Raw genomic sequence first — 15,496 nt, forward strand, 5'->3', positions numbered from 1 at the left:
CATATCACTATCAGCATTTTGATCAAAGCCACTCAACAAGTCTCTAGGAAGTTCAAAACTTTCCCACATTTTTCTATCTTCTTCTGAACCCTCCAAAGTGTTCCAACTTCTGCCTGTTACCCAGTTCCAAAGTTGCTTCCACATTTCCAGGTATCTTTTCAGCAATGCCCCACTCTATTGATACCAATTTACTGTATTAGTCCATTTTCATGCTGTTGATAAAGACATACCTGAGACTGGATAATTTATAAAGAAAAAGAGATTTAATGGACTCACAGTTCCACGTGGTTGAGGAGGCCTCACAATCATGGTAGAAGGTGAAAAGCATATCTTACATCGTGGCACACAAGAGAGAATCAGAGCCAAAAAAAAAGGGAAACCCCTTATACAAACATCAGATTGAATGAGACTTATCCACTACTGTGAGAACAGTATGGACGAAATTGCCCCAATGATTCAATTATCTCCCATTGGGTCCCTCCCACAACATGTGGGAATTATGGGAGCTGCAAATCAAGATGAGGTTAGGGTGGGTTTAAAGGCAAACCATATCATCTATCAACTGATGAATGGATAAACAAATTGTGCTATATTCACACAAAGAATATTATTCAGGAATTAAAGGAATTAATTATTGATATATGATACAAAATGAATGAACCCTGAAAACATTACACTAAGGGAAAGAAGCCAATTATGAAAGACCATTTGTATGATTCCATTTATATGAAATGTTCAGAACAGGCAAATTGATAGAAAGAAAATAGATAATGGTGCCTAGGGCTGGAGAGGGTATTAGGACTGTCTGTAATGGGTACATGGTTTTTGTAGGAGTGATTAATCTGTGTTTTAAACTTAGATTGTGGGGTGGTTGCCTAATTCTGTTAATATACTAAAATCATTTAATATACTAAAATCATTTAAATGGGTGAATTTTATGGTATATGAATGATATCACAGTAAGTATGCTGAAATGTCCTTACTTTATATACTCCTCAATATTTAAGGTTTCATTCTTCTTAATCCCAAGACAATGTTATTTCATGGGGAGGGGGGAGGGGGGAGGGATTGCATTGGGAGTTATACCTGATGTAAATGACGAGTTGATGGGTGCAGCACACCAACAAGGCACAAGTATACATATGTAACAAACCTGCACGTTATGCACATGTACCCTACAACTTACAGTATAATAATAATAAATAAATTTTAAAAATAATAATAATAATAATAATTTTTTAAAAATGATTTTACTATGGGCAAAATTTAAAGATAGTATTCTTGCATACATGCAAAGTGTAACTACTTTGGATTATATATTTTTCTTTAAACATCTTTATGTCTGATTTTTTTTTTACTTTTTGCTAGTTCAGTAGGAGGAATTTGGCAATGTAAATATATCATGGGTGAGAATTAGGGAAATGACTATTTTGAAACATAGTAAAAAATGTATACTTTTGCATTTTTTCATGCATAAAATCATTTTCATGCATAAATGTCTTCCTGACATCTTCCATAAATAGCTTTTTAATAAATTTTCAAACCAGGATATTTGAATCAAATAATCTGTATACATTCATTTAAAACATGATTTTTGTTTTAGGTATTTATTTAAAACATTTATTTAAAAACATGATTTTTGACAATATATAATGAAAGCGCTATTTATATGCCATAAATTAATATAATTATGTCAGCCTTGTAGTTCTATTAAAGCATGTGTATGAAAGTATTTTTTCTGTTTTCTTAACTATTAATCAGTTGAACAAATGAGTATGGTGAAATAAAAATGAAGATTGACAAAAAGAGGTCTGGGACATTTTACGATGAAAGTGTCAAGTTAAAAGTTTAATTCTTTATTCACGGAAATGACTGCAAGTGAAGACAAAAATGAAAATTAATTTTTGCATCTTGGGAAAATGCTTAGAATTACATGGCTAAACATAACAGTAAATTGACAATTGTAAGAATGTGGGCCAAGGAAGGGATTAGTGAAAGTATTGAAGGTTGATATAGAAATATAACTAGAAGTTTAAGTTGTACATATAAAGGATGTTAAGGTTTAAGAATGGATTTCACTCAATTTTGAAAAATGCTGTTAATGAAATTAACTTTTAAATTAACATTTAAAAATGTGTGTGTCAGATGTCTTAGCAGAACATCCACAATCCTCTTCAACTTTATCTCCTCTTTTTTCCTATGTTAACAGCAACAACCATGATGACAGCTTCAACTATGACAACTTCTTGCAATTGTATGGTATTTTCCACATGCCAAAAGCAGTGTGAAACTCTATAAAATGACATATGTTATTCAATCCATACCCCAAAATCTGAGGTGAATACCATTGCTATCCTCATTTTCAAAATGAGTAAAATAGAAGTGTTGGAAGATTAAGTGACCTGACCAAAATTACCAAAGCAGTAAATGTTGGAGCTGTATTCAAATCCAGCTTTTCTGACACCAAAGTCTGCAGCTTCTAAGGCTTTCCAAGTATATGGATCTATTTACAGTTCTTTGGACAAGTTTCATTATTTCATATCTTGCACAAACTTTCGTTCTGTCTGTAATGTTCTTTCTTACTGTTCCCTTGATAGACTAAGACTTTTATCCTGCAAGAACAAACCTCTTGTGTATTCTCCTCTATTAAGCTTTCTCTGACTCAACCAAGCAGAATTGATGACACTCTCCTTTGTACTCCCATTGGTTCTGGTCCAAACTGCTCATCTTCCCTTAACCTGCGATAGTGCAATTACTTATATTCACATCCATCCAGAATATAATAAGCATATAACATATGCTGTTAAATGAATGAAGGGATGAACAAATGAGTGCCCTGCAACCATACAACATGCTATTGTGACTGGAAATACGAAATTACTGCAACACTCAATGAAAGTTGCTAATTTTAATTTAACTATCAGGTTTTAGGGCACATTGTGATTACTTGACAGAAGTGATTACAGAAAAGAGTCATGGAAATAATTTATTCACATTAGTAAGGCTGACTTATTAGCATATTTTTTCTTTGACTGTTTTGTTACATGTTTTCTCTCTGTCACCTTGTCAGACTTCTTCCCTTCTTTCAATTTAGGGTTAATTATTGATTAGGAACATAGAGTAAAGACAAGAACATTGTTAAATGGAGGAAACAAAAGAATATAACAACTTTTTATGTATTTGTGCATAGTAAAAAAGTTCTTAGTTTGAGACTAACCTTTGCCCATTTAGGATTAATATATATGTGGGCCTGACTAGCAGAATGCATGAGTTGGCCAAAATGGAGCCTTCTTGAAAAATGTCACCCAATGGAAAGAAAGGGTGAGATTTTGACATGTGACAGTTCCTCCAACTGCATGTTGAGTATTCACAAGAGAGGGGCAACCATAAACAACACTGGCACCCCAATTGATCCTAATAAACTCCTTTGTGGTCTTACATGTGAATCCTAGGGAGGGTGAAAACAGTAAATACAACCCGAAAAGGCTATTTCACTAAAATACTCTAATCAGTACTTAAAATATATTGCAGACATTTTAAAAGAGCCAAACAATGCAGTAACATAAAGGCAAGGAAGAGAGTAAGCTTCCTTCCTCTTTGGTAGAAAGTACACGGGGCTTTTGATTTTTTATTTTAAAGGCTGTTAGTGTGATCATATTATGTTGAAACAGCCTACATATTATTACAAGGATACAGCATACCTTCAGCAGAGGAGGTAATAGCAGTCTTAGTGGATTTGATTGACTTAGCAGACTTCAAGCACGTAGTGGGAGTCAAGGTTTCATTATTTGTGAGAGTTAAAGCCAGTAGAGTGTATGAAATTCTAGGCTTTGTGTGGAAGAGATGACCAAGGTCCTGGGTCTTTGACAGTGGTGGACATCATAGAATTCAAACAGGAAAGGGGAAAATGATATGTTTTTACCATCCTCATTTTGAGAGTGTTTCTCAAAAAAGCCTAAGGAAAATAGGGTGCTACATGGAAGCAGGGTGAATCTGTTTATGTGGGCAAGTGTAATTGTGTGAGGGATTGTGGGGAGATGAAAGCCACAGTGTGAATAATTTAGTGGTTCTTACCAGAGGCAGATAACTATTGATGATACCATTAATTGTGATAACATTGAAGTGCATGGAAGAAACACCATTGATACATTGCCCTTCTCTGTATTCTGCATGTATTATTTATTATTTAACTTCAGAAAAAGGTTGTATACCTGGGTATTTTAATGCAACCTGTAAAAGGAAAGAGCACCACAGATTTACTGATGTAATGACAAGACTTTGCCATGATTTACATCTATGTTACTATTTATTAGATCACTGGCTTTCTTTTATAAACGAATTTTTATCAAAGTCCTCCTTCCACCCATGTTTCCTCCCTCCATGTGTTCCTTTTCTGCAATGGAATGAAGTGAAATGCTAAGATTACGGTGTGAAAAGTTATTGTAATAGGTTTATGAGGTAGCCAACCACTTCACCATTTCATTCCAGTGTTCACGTTCTTCTCTGATGCTACATTAAGCTCCAAAGGAAGCATTATTATCTTTTTAGGCTTCAGGATCCTAACCTTGCTAAATTTATTGTTTACTTGAGGGTAATGATACAAGTCAAGTAATAAACGTAGATAAGAAGAGAGAAGCTTCTCAAATTATTTTTGTCCTATCATTTTAGACAATCAGATATACAATAAATAGTAAAAACTTGGGTAAAAATAAATAAATAAATAAATAGATGGCACATCATGTTCTTAAGAGGTTATATTCAAGTTACTAAAGCCTAATGAGTCATTCAGTGGTTGGTTCTGACTTGAAAGCATCTAAAATTTCTAAGTACTACATGCACATCTTGGATTATCTGTTCCCTTTGGAAGAGGCTATTTTCATTAGGCTTTTTTCCTTTTTCTTTTTTCTTTCTTTCTTTCTTTTTTTTTTTTTGATGGATACTCTAAAACAGGAATAAGGATAATGTTAGGTGAGTAAGAATTTCTGCATCTTCAATTTGTAAAATTTACCAAAGATAAAAGAAGAATGTCATGGGAAAACAAATAAGGATAAATGGTGTAATTACTTATTAATTGCTATGTTCAGTATCTTAGTTGTAAAATGATTAAAACAAGCAAATTTTAAAATCATTATAACACTGTGCAGTCAAGCTCTTCTTTCAGTATAGAAAACATAATTACAACAATTTATAAGGGATGATAACTATTCAACTTCTCATATTTTCATTTGGCAAGGACTTTCAAAATGTAAATAATACCTTGTAACCTTACAGTGTGATCTGCCACCCTCAAGACAGGAAAGAAATGAACAGGGAATGTGATTAGTTTACAAAGTCCTTAGAATAAAATTTATGGGTGTCACAGTTTGATCATTATTAACAAGGTAGCCCCGGTGGGGTGTTTGTCTTTCCTGACAAGTCTATTAGTTAAATATTGTTTGATATTTGCTGGGTATGATATATCTTGGGACCCAGCCTGGGCTGGGAGTTGTATTACTTTGCATTTTGTTTGTTTGGTTGTCGTTTTACTTTGGAAACAGGATTGCATATCTGACAAGATATTTCAGTTTATGTAATCAGTTATTTATTCTTTATAATTGCAAAAGGCAAAGGGTATAATCTCAACTCAGCATGAAAAGCTCTGTGCACAAAACAGCCTTTAGAACCAGAAAGAATCAAAGTATTTTGCCTTGAGACAAGAGCAACTATGTCTCCATATTTATTTATTTTATTTATGTGTTTATTTTTGAGACGGAGTCTCGCTCTGTCCCCCAGGCTGGAGTGCAGTGGCGCGATCTCGGCTCACTGCAAGCTCCGCCTCCCGAGTTCTTGCCATTCTCCTGCCTCAGCCTCCCGAGTAGCTGGGACTATGGACGCCTGCCACCACGCCTGGCTAATTTTTTTTTTTTTTTTTTTTTGTATTTTTTAGTAGAGACGGGGTTTCATTGTGTTAGCCAGGATGGTCTCGATCTCCTGACCTTGTGATCTGCCCGCCTCAGCCTCCCAAAGTGCTGGGATTACAGGCGTGAGCCACCTCCCCGGGCGAACTATGTCTCAATATTTTTAATTGGTTATGTTTTCATCAGATAAGGAAAACGCATATTTGACACATTTTATTATACAATTTTAGGGTAAAATGTAATTGAAAGGATGCAGTCATCTTACAGACAAGCTATTCAGCCAGTGTAACTTGATGTTGTATAAAGAAGATGTCAAACTTTGAAACTTCTGCTGGCACTTAGATGAAAAATAAGCATTTTTATATTTGTCTAATTTTAACCAGTGTATTTTTTGTAGTATATTATTCCAGATCTAGTATTGATGAAGTGTATTATTGATGATCAAAAATAGTGCTTGCTTTATAAATATGTCTTAAAGTCCCAATGTATAGTAGGCACTATTATAATTCCTAGGATATATAAACAAGTGAAGTGTAATATTTGACCTTAAAGATGTCATACATTCTGAACTCTGATAAAAACCTTCACTTCAAATTCTGGTTTAGCCACTTTCAAGTAACATATTTTTTAATTGTTCTGATTCTTAGTTTCCTATGAAATGGAGATACTAATAATATTTACTTTATGGAATTGTCATGAGAACTAAAAGAGATAATGCATGTTAAGCACTTTCCAAACTGCTCGAAATATAATGCGAACTCAATAGATACCAGGTTTTTGATTTGCATTTTCCTAATGATTAATGATAACAGCACATTTTCATATAACTCTTGACCATTTCTATGTCTGCTTTGGAAGACTATTTGGGTCCTTTGCCCATTTTAAAATCAGGTGATTTGTTTTTTGGTCATTGGTTTGTGTGAGTTCCTTATATAATATATTTTGGATATTTAGCTCTTGTTTAGGAATGTGTTCTGCAAATATTTTTTCCCAATCCACAGGTTGATTTTTTATCTAGCTGATTGTTTCCTTTGCTGTGCGGTTTTTTAGTTTGATATAGGCCAGCTTGTTTATTTTTGCTTTTGTTGCCTAACCTTTTGGTGTCGTATCCAAAAAGACATTGCCAAGGCTAATGTAAAGGAGTTTTTCACCTATATTTTTTTTTTCTAGGAGTTTTATAAGTTTCAGATCTTACACTTAAGTCTTTAATTCATTTTGAGTTGATATTTGTGTGTGGTGAAATATAAGGCTCTAATTTTATTCTTTTGCACAGTGATACCTAGTTTCCCCAGCACCACTTGTTTTAGAAACTGTCCTTTCTCCAATGTCTATTCTTCTCACACTTGTGAAAATTAGTTGACCATATATGCTTGAATTTGTTTGTAAACTCTCTTGTGTTCCATTGGACTATGTGCCTGTTCCTATGCTAGCACCATACACCATACTGTTCTGAATACTACAGCTTTGAAATTAGAAACTTTATTCTTCTTTCTCAAGATTGCTTTGACTATTCGGGGTTTTTAAAGTTTCCATATAAATTTTAGAATTGTTTTATTCTATTTCTGCAAAAATATCATTGCAATTTTGATAGGAATTGTGTTGAATCTGTAAATCACGTTGGGTAATGTGGACATGTTAATAATACTCATTCTTCAGTCTGTGAACATGGGATGTTATTCCATTTATTCGTGTCTTCTTCAATTTTTTCATTAATGTTTTACAGTTTTTAAGTGTACAGATTTTTCACCTCTTTCGTTAAATCTATTTCTAAGTATTTTATTCTTTTTGATGCTATCTTAAATGTAATTATTCTCTTGATTTACTTTTTAGCTAAATCATTCTTGGTATAAAGAAACGCTATTGGCCGGTGCAATGGTTCATGTCTGTAATCCCAGCATATTATGAGATAGAGGCAGATAGATCATTTGAGCCCAGGAGTTCAAGACCAGCCTGGAAAACATGTTGAATCTCTGTCCCAACAAAAAAATACAAAACTTAGCTGGCATGATGGCACATACCTGTAATCCCAGCTACTTAGGAGGCTGAAGTGGGAGGATTGATTGAACCCTAGAAGTCAAGGTTGCAGTGAGCTGTGATTTCACCATTTCCCTCCAGCCTGGGTGAAGATTGACACCCTATCTCAAACAAACAAAATGCTACTAATTTTTGTTTGTTGATTTCATATCTTGCAATATTACTAAATTTGTTTATTGGTTGTAAGATTTTTTTTTGGTGAAATCTTTAGGGCTTTCTAGATATACAATTATGTCATCTTCAAAGAAAGATAATTTTACTTCTTTCAAATTTGGATGTCTTTGATTTCTTTCTCTTGTGTTATTGTTCTGGCTAGGAATTTCAGTATTATATTGAATAGAAGTGGTGAGAATGAGCATCTTGTCTTGTTCTGATCTTAGATAAAAAGCTTTCAACTCCTCACCATTATGTATGATGTTGCCTGTGGGATTTTCATAAATGGCCCTTGTTGTGTTGAGTAAATTTTCTTCTATACCTATTTTATTGAGTTTTATCATGAATAGATGTTGAACTTTGTCAAATACTTTTATTGCCCCAGTTTGTAAAGAAAACAGAAGCAGAATCAGAGAAAACAGAAAGACCTACTGAATGTGTGTAGGAGTTGGGGCAGGAACTGAAGGTTTTTCTAGAGGTTCCTTGAGCCCCCCACTTGAGGCCAGGGCTCTTACCTAGAGCATTTGTAGCTCCCAGCCCTGAGAACGGTTCTCAGAAGCGAAAATTCCACTGAAGACAGGTTAAGTGGAAGAGGCATCTTTGAACAGCTGTAGGACTGGGTGCTGGGCTGGGTGGAATGACAGCAGATTCAGGTCCTTCCAAGTCCATTAGAGGACTGAAGATATGAATCCACCGGGTCCCATTCTGGAGACTACAGTTGCCTGCAGCCAAGACCCCAGCAAGATCAGCCCTGCCTGACTGACTCAGGTGCTGTGTCACTCCAGCCCTCTCCTACCACAGCTGCAGCCCTAGCCCCAAGCAGAAATGTGGCCTGGCCCACGCCCCAGCATCTGCTGTCCAAGAGAAAAGGCAGGAAAGGGAGGCAGACAGTTGAGAATAGCCTCAAGACCCTAATTGAGGTATCACTATCCTGCTTTAGAAATGGAGAAACTTGGGCTTGAAGACATAAGAAGAAATATGTTCAAAGTCTCAAATGCTGCAGTGAGGGCTCCAATAATAGAATCTAGATGGTTCTGGCTTCAAGGCTGGAACTTCAAGTACAGCCATTGAAACCCTCTTCTTCCTGTGTGGTGGGGCCTCTTCCTTTGGGTACCAGGACTGTTGACTGGCTCTTCTCAAGCCTAAAGCTCCTGGGATAGAGCTATAACCCTCACACTCCCATCTCTGATAGATACCTGGGTAGTGTGGGTTCCCTCAGAAATTCAGAGACAGGCTATGCCTCCTCAGTCTGGGTCACTGAGTAGGTGTGTTTAACAGCTTCCCATCCATGCACACACTCACTCCCTTCTCCCCTGTGGACCAAAGGCTGGGGAGGGCAGGAGAGTGGAGAATGGAGGCCAGAAAGCTGGCGTGGCATTGATTGGCATGTGTCTACAGGTGGCGATTTCTTGCTCAGTACTGCCTACAGCTATCCGCTCCCCATCACAAGGAGTTATTCCTGGAGAAGCCACACTTTGTCCATGGAAAACATGGGCAACCTGAGGAGGGGTCCCAGGCCAGAAAAGAGGAGAACTCTAAGATTTTTAGAAGTGCTGTACTCAAAATGTTAGTTTGCTGTTTCCACCATCTTAGTCTATTGTATCATAGTATCATAGTTCTAACCTAGTCCCAGTCAAGTGCCTCACATTGACAGAGCTGCCTTAAATCAAACTTGCAATTCTCAGTAAATTCTAGCCTTGCCATCTTCTCTCTGAGACATGGCCATAGTGCAGCAGAGATGGTGTTCTCTCCTGTGCTAGTAAATAATAAATTCAATCTACCACGTGTTATTGGTGATATTTGGTAAGCCAGCATTTGGCAGTCTAAAGAAAATCTGTGTGTTGAATAAATAGGTAAGCCAACAGCAATAAGAGAAAAGAGAATATACTGGAGTCTAACATTTGAGAAGAGAATAGCCTTAAGCCAAAAAAAAGTGACATCTATTACTACAGATACAATTCTGAAAGAAGCATGATTAAAATTTAATCAACAAATAAGATTATAGAGTAGGAAGATAATGTGGGATAAGGAAAAATAAAGGATATAAATAAAAGAAAGGTATATTAGAGGCACTCAATAAAATCTTAGAATATGTTGGCTAATCTAAAATTCTGAATAAAGTAAGATCTGAATGATGTTTATAAATTTCTTTCTCTCCCAGAGCTTTTTTTTTTTTTTTTTTTTTTTTTTTTTTTTATGCCATCCTCTCTCGTTGGATTATCTTACTTTAGCTATTCACCTTTATGGACTACTTAAAATGTCAAACTTCTTCAGAAGGAAAGCTTTCCTGCACCTGCAAAATTGGTTTAGATGTTTCTTCTGTATGCTCCCATGATCCAGAAGATTTACACTTAGGGAATTTTAAAATAAAATGATAAATATCCCTATTCTTCATTGTCCAGGGTAGAAAATAAGAGAAATAATATGGAAGATGCTAAACTGAAGGATATGGCCTAGTAAAAGAGCCAAATGGACCTGCTAAATGGATCTCACAAACCATTAACCAGACTTATTCAGGTCTCTGAACTTGTATGCTGTCTTACAGGATGGAGGAGCAGAGGAAACCTTGGTGTCTTCCACGTGGTAAAAATTAGATGAAGCTGAGCTGAACATGTCATCTGTTCTTTAATTTATCAGTTAGGTTAAATCACTCCACCTTTCTTGAAGCAAAGGGATATGGGGCCAAAAGTGTGAGTAACTGAGCTCCTTCCACCTGGATGGAAACAATGGGAATGAGGAAAATCATTCCCTTTTAGTAGACCCAATCATGGCACTATCTATTATGCAACTTTCTATTTTCTTGTCTCTCTATCCTATTATATCACAAACTCCCTGAAAGATACCTTGGAAAATTATTTCTGAAGGACATGTGTATTCAATTTTAAACATTGACCTTACAATTATACTTTTAGAGCTTAATTCTTTTATTAATTAAGGACTTGCTGTATCTTGATTTTTAATTGCTAGCTGGTTTTAATCAATTATTTTCTTGTTCCCACTTCTATTATGGAAATTATTTTACAGTTTTTAAATGTTTAAAAAATAACTTGCTCTAAAAACCCTAAAGACTTTCTGAATATTATCTTCTGCTTTCCATAAAATGCAAATACATACTTTTTATAATTCAAGGACAATAATTTTTAAGGGAGAAAATAATTCCCCTTCATTGTCCATTTTTCCTTTTGTACAATGAAGGATAGAACTTCTATCTAAACACCTTCTCTACACTTCGAGTATTCTTAAAACAATTATGCATCCTCCATAGTCACTCCTTCTTTTGGTAGAGAGTTTCCAATATGGAGAAGACACAGCATTTATTGGGTCATGTTTATTAGTAGGTGGATGTTATGACTTAAAGACTGAGGTCCATGCTTTCTACTTCCTTTCCCCCTTCCTGTCCACAAAAATGGGACTCCCTTTTACTCCCTTTCTCCATGTGGTAGCACATCCCGGTGTCTTAGATTCCCAAGAAACAGACCCCATGGCATATATTGTTGAACAGAAGATAGATTTGGAACAGCAAATTGGGAGGCAGGATGAGGAGAGAGACATTTGAAACTGATGTATAGGCAAAGAAACCTCCGTGATCCTATGGCCGTGCTATAGTGGAAATGGACCAGAGTTGTGCATAATCAAAGCAAGGTTTCTGAGCCTTTGGACTTTTTTTTTTTTAAATTATATATAAAAATTGTCTATACTTATGATTGCAACACAATATTTTGATCTATGTATACAACGTGGAATGGATAAATCAATCTACTAAACATATCCATTACTTCATTATTATCATTCTTTGTGATGAAAACCCATCTATTCTCTTAGCCATTTTCAAGTATGCAATGTACTGCCATTAGCTATAGTCACTATGAGGTACAGTAGATCTCTTGAACTTCTTCCTAATCTAACTGAAATTTTGTATCCTTTGACCAACGTTTTCCCCAACTACATATCTCCCATCCCAGCCTCTGGTAAACCTTTCTCCTGATTTCTGAGTTTGACTTTTTAAGATTCTACATGTAAGTGAAATCTTGCAGTATTTGTATTACTGTACCTGGCCGATTTCACTTAACATAATGTCTTCCAGGTTCATGTATGATGTCACAAATGACAGAATTTCTTTCTTGTTTAAGGTTGATGAATAGTTACATATATATATATATATATATTATATATATATATATATCACATTTTCTCTATCCATTCATTCATTGATGGACACTTAGATTGATTCCTTATTGTTGCTATTGTGAATAAGCTGCAGGGAATGTGGAGGTGCAGATATCTCTTTGATGTACTGAATATTCGTATCCTTTGTATATTATGTTAGGGTTCTCTAGAGGGATAGAACTAATGAAATATACATGCTTTTATATATATTATATATATATAAACACATATATATATGAGTTTATTGAGTATTAACTCACATAATCACAAAGTCCCACAATAGGTCATCTGCAGACTGAGGAACAAGGAGAGCCAGTCGGAGTTTCAAAACTAAGGAACTTGTAGTCCGTTGTTCAAGGGCAGGAAGCAACCAGCACAGGAGACAGATGTAAGCTGGGAGGCTAAGTCAGTCTCTTTTTTCACATTTTTCTACCTTCTTTATATTCTCACCATGTTGGCAGCTGATTAGATTGTGCCCACCCAGATTAAGGGTGGGTCTGTCTTCCCCAGGCCACTGACTCAAATGTTAATCTCCTTTGGCAACACCTTCACAGACACACCCAGGATCAATACTTTGTATCCTTCAATACAATCAGGTTGACACTCAGTATTAACCATCACACACACACGTACACACACACACATATATATATATACACACACACACACACACATACACATACTCAGATTGTTGGATCATATGGTAGTTCTAGTTTTAACATTTTGAGAAACTTTCATACTGTTTTCCACAATGGCTGTACTAATTTGCATTCCCATAAACAGTATATAAACATTTTCTTTGTTCTACAACCTTGTCAAGACATATTATTTTTTTGTGATAGGATAGCTCACTGTGGTTTTAATTTGCATTTCCCTAATTTATGATATTGAACTTTTTTTATATACCTGTTGTCCATTTATACGTCTTCTTTTAAGAAATGTCTATTCGGGTCTTTTGCGCATTTTTAATTGGTTAATTTTTTAAAATTAATTAATCTATTTATTTATAATTAAGCTGTTTGAGTTCTTGTATATTTTAGATAATAATCCCCTTATCAGATGTATGGTTTGCAAATATATTCTGTCATTGTGTAGTTTATGTCTTCACTCTGTTGATTGTGTCCTTTACTGTACAGAAGCTTTTTAGTTTGATGCAATGTCATCTGTCTATTTTTGCTTCTGTTGTCTGTACTTTTGGGGTCATATTGACAAAATTATTGCCAGGCCTTTGTACCAGTCAGTCATTGGACACAGCTGCTTGGAAGAAGACATACTCTTGGGCAAGGCAGCTCTCTTTGGTGGAGAACAATCTCCAGAGAAAGACTCAACTGTGAACTGTACACCATAGACACTACTAACAGTGCTGAGAGTGAGAGGAATAAGAGTCTTAGTTCTGTAGGTGGAATCCCAGCAATACGTCGCATCATCTGCTACATTCACTCTGCTGGAGCCTGACTGCTCATCCTGTCTCTTTGCTTCTAGCTTGGCTGGACAAGTACATCAGTCTTGCCATCTTTTCTAATTTCTTTATTTGAGTAGGTAGATTATGATCCTGCTCTGTAAACCTATTAGTCTCTCAGTGTGTAGGCAAACCTAAGCATGAACAGGTAAAAATTTATTCAGGGTAGGAAATATGATAGCTTACCTTAAATCTAAGTCACTTTCTTCAATTTACCCTGTCCCAGAAAGCCTTGCTCTAAGGATTACAGGGTACTTGCCAGGAAAAATACAGTCAATGATCTATTTTACATTTAAATGGTGATACTTGTCCAGACACTATGCTTTATTGGAGAGACCATTGACTTTTAATATCATTTTCATATAGTAATATGCAATTATAGTAATATTTTCATCAATGTTCTAATACTTTTAGAAAAGCATAGTGTTCAAAAATCATAATTTGTGGAGTTAGAGTGTCTGAATTTTTACCTTGGTCTCTCTACTTAAAAGAAGTATTAACTTTTAATTTAGTTTATTGTTAATAAATGTGCATAGAACAACATCTATTTCTTAGGATGGTTTAGGGCAAAATGAGATCATCCATGTAAAATAGTTTCTGAAACATAGTTCCTGCTACATTGTTGTTCAACAGAATAGATATTGGTTATTATTTTTATTATCTTTTGAATCCATTTGCTGTTGCTATAATATAGTGACAAAACAAAAAACAAGTCTCAGTGGTGTGTAACTTTAGTCATTTAGCTCGTACAGCAATCAGCTGGCTAGAGGTCAGCTCATCTAGGCTGGGCTTAGCTGAGTGCCTCTACTACCTGTGGACAGGTCTTCTCAAGAATCTGTGAATTGCTTCTGCTCCATGTTGCAAAGCACAGTAGATATAAATATAAGATATGGTTTCAGCCTTTAAGGAACTCTATTGGTGGAGGCAGAAAAGAACCATTTTGCTCTAAAATAGAGAATCAGGGGCTATCCTAGTGGTATCAACAAAATGTTGTGGTAACACTAAAAAGCAGGCAATTAATGCTGATATGAGGATCTGTCAAAGTCACCTTCACAGAGGAGGTGGCATTTGAGGTAGGATGGATTGGACAGTGGAATTACTTGCTCTGAAAGACAAGTCAGACATACAACATCCTTTACATTTAAAGGCTTACAGTCTACAAAATGTCCAAACACTGTGTCAATGTCTGTAATAGTCTCCCCATGGGAACATCAATGACACTCTATATAAGACTCTTTCCTCAGTGCAACAGAGTCTCAGGAAAATGTGCTTGGTTCCACCTTCTAAATCTCTCTTGTATGTTCTCAGTCTTGACATCAACTTTCTGTCTTCCCTCTTATGCCCGTTGTTATGAAATTATTAGTTTGCGCTTCATGTTCTAACTCACTGAGAATTAACTCTTGGAAATCCAGCCACTTTCAGAATTTAAGACTCTTGTTCACCCTGGTTAAGTATTCAGATAATTCTCTGAGTAGGATAAAGAGGTAAATAACTATAATCCAAAACAATATGATAGATGTCATTAAAGTGTTTCACAGTGTTATAGGGATTTAAAGAGAGAATTCTTCACAAGTATATCAACTTCTCCTTAGATAACTCTGGAATGTTGCATCCTGATTTATTACTTTTTTGTGTGTGTATAAAGATCGTATCTTTTTGTTTTCCTCATTGAATGTCCCAGAAGAAATTTATGTGAGTGTGTGAATAAGACTGTCTACATACTCATCTATAAAAATTGGCAATTCTGTTTTTCATTTTAATCTGTGTGTCTTTTGAAAATGTGTGA

General features: G+C 35.5%; 1 long non-coding RNA gene across 5 annotated transcripts in view; it reads left to right on the forward strand.

Annotated features, from left to right (window-relative positions):
* LOC103879286 overlaps positions 1-15,496 on the forward strand; it is a 160,644-nt gene that overhangs the window by 40,971 nt on the left and 104,177 nt on the right. The window contains exon 3 of one of the 5 annotated variants that reach the window (XR_001896915.3): positions 2,210-2,337. The exons of the other annotated variants lie outside the window; for them this stretch is intronic. This is a non-coding gene — a long non-coding RNA (uncharacterized LOC103879286). The remainder of the gene's footprint in view (positions 1-2,209; positions 2,338-15,496) is intronic. 5 annotated transcript variants of the gene reach the window in all.

The sequence above is a fragment of the Papio anubis genome, chromosome 15 (genome assembly GCF_008728515.1).
Source record: "Papio anubis isolate 15944 chromosome 15, Panubis1.0, whole genome shotgun sequence".
NCBI classification, from domain to species: domain Eukaryota; kingdom Metazoa; phylum Chordata; class Mammalia; order Primates; family Cercopithecidae; genus Papio; species Papio anubis.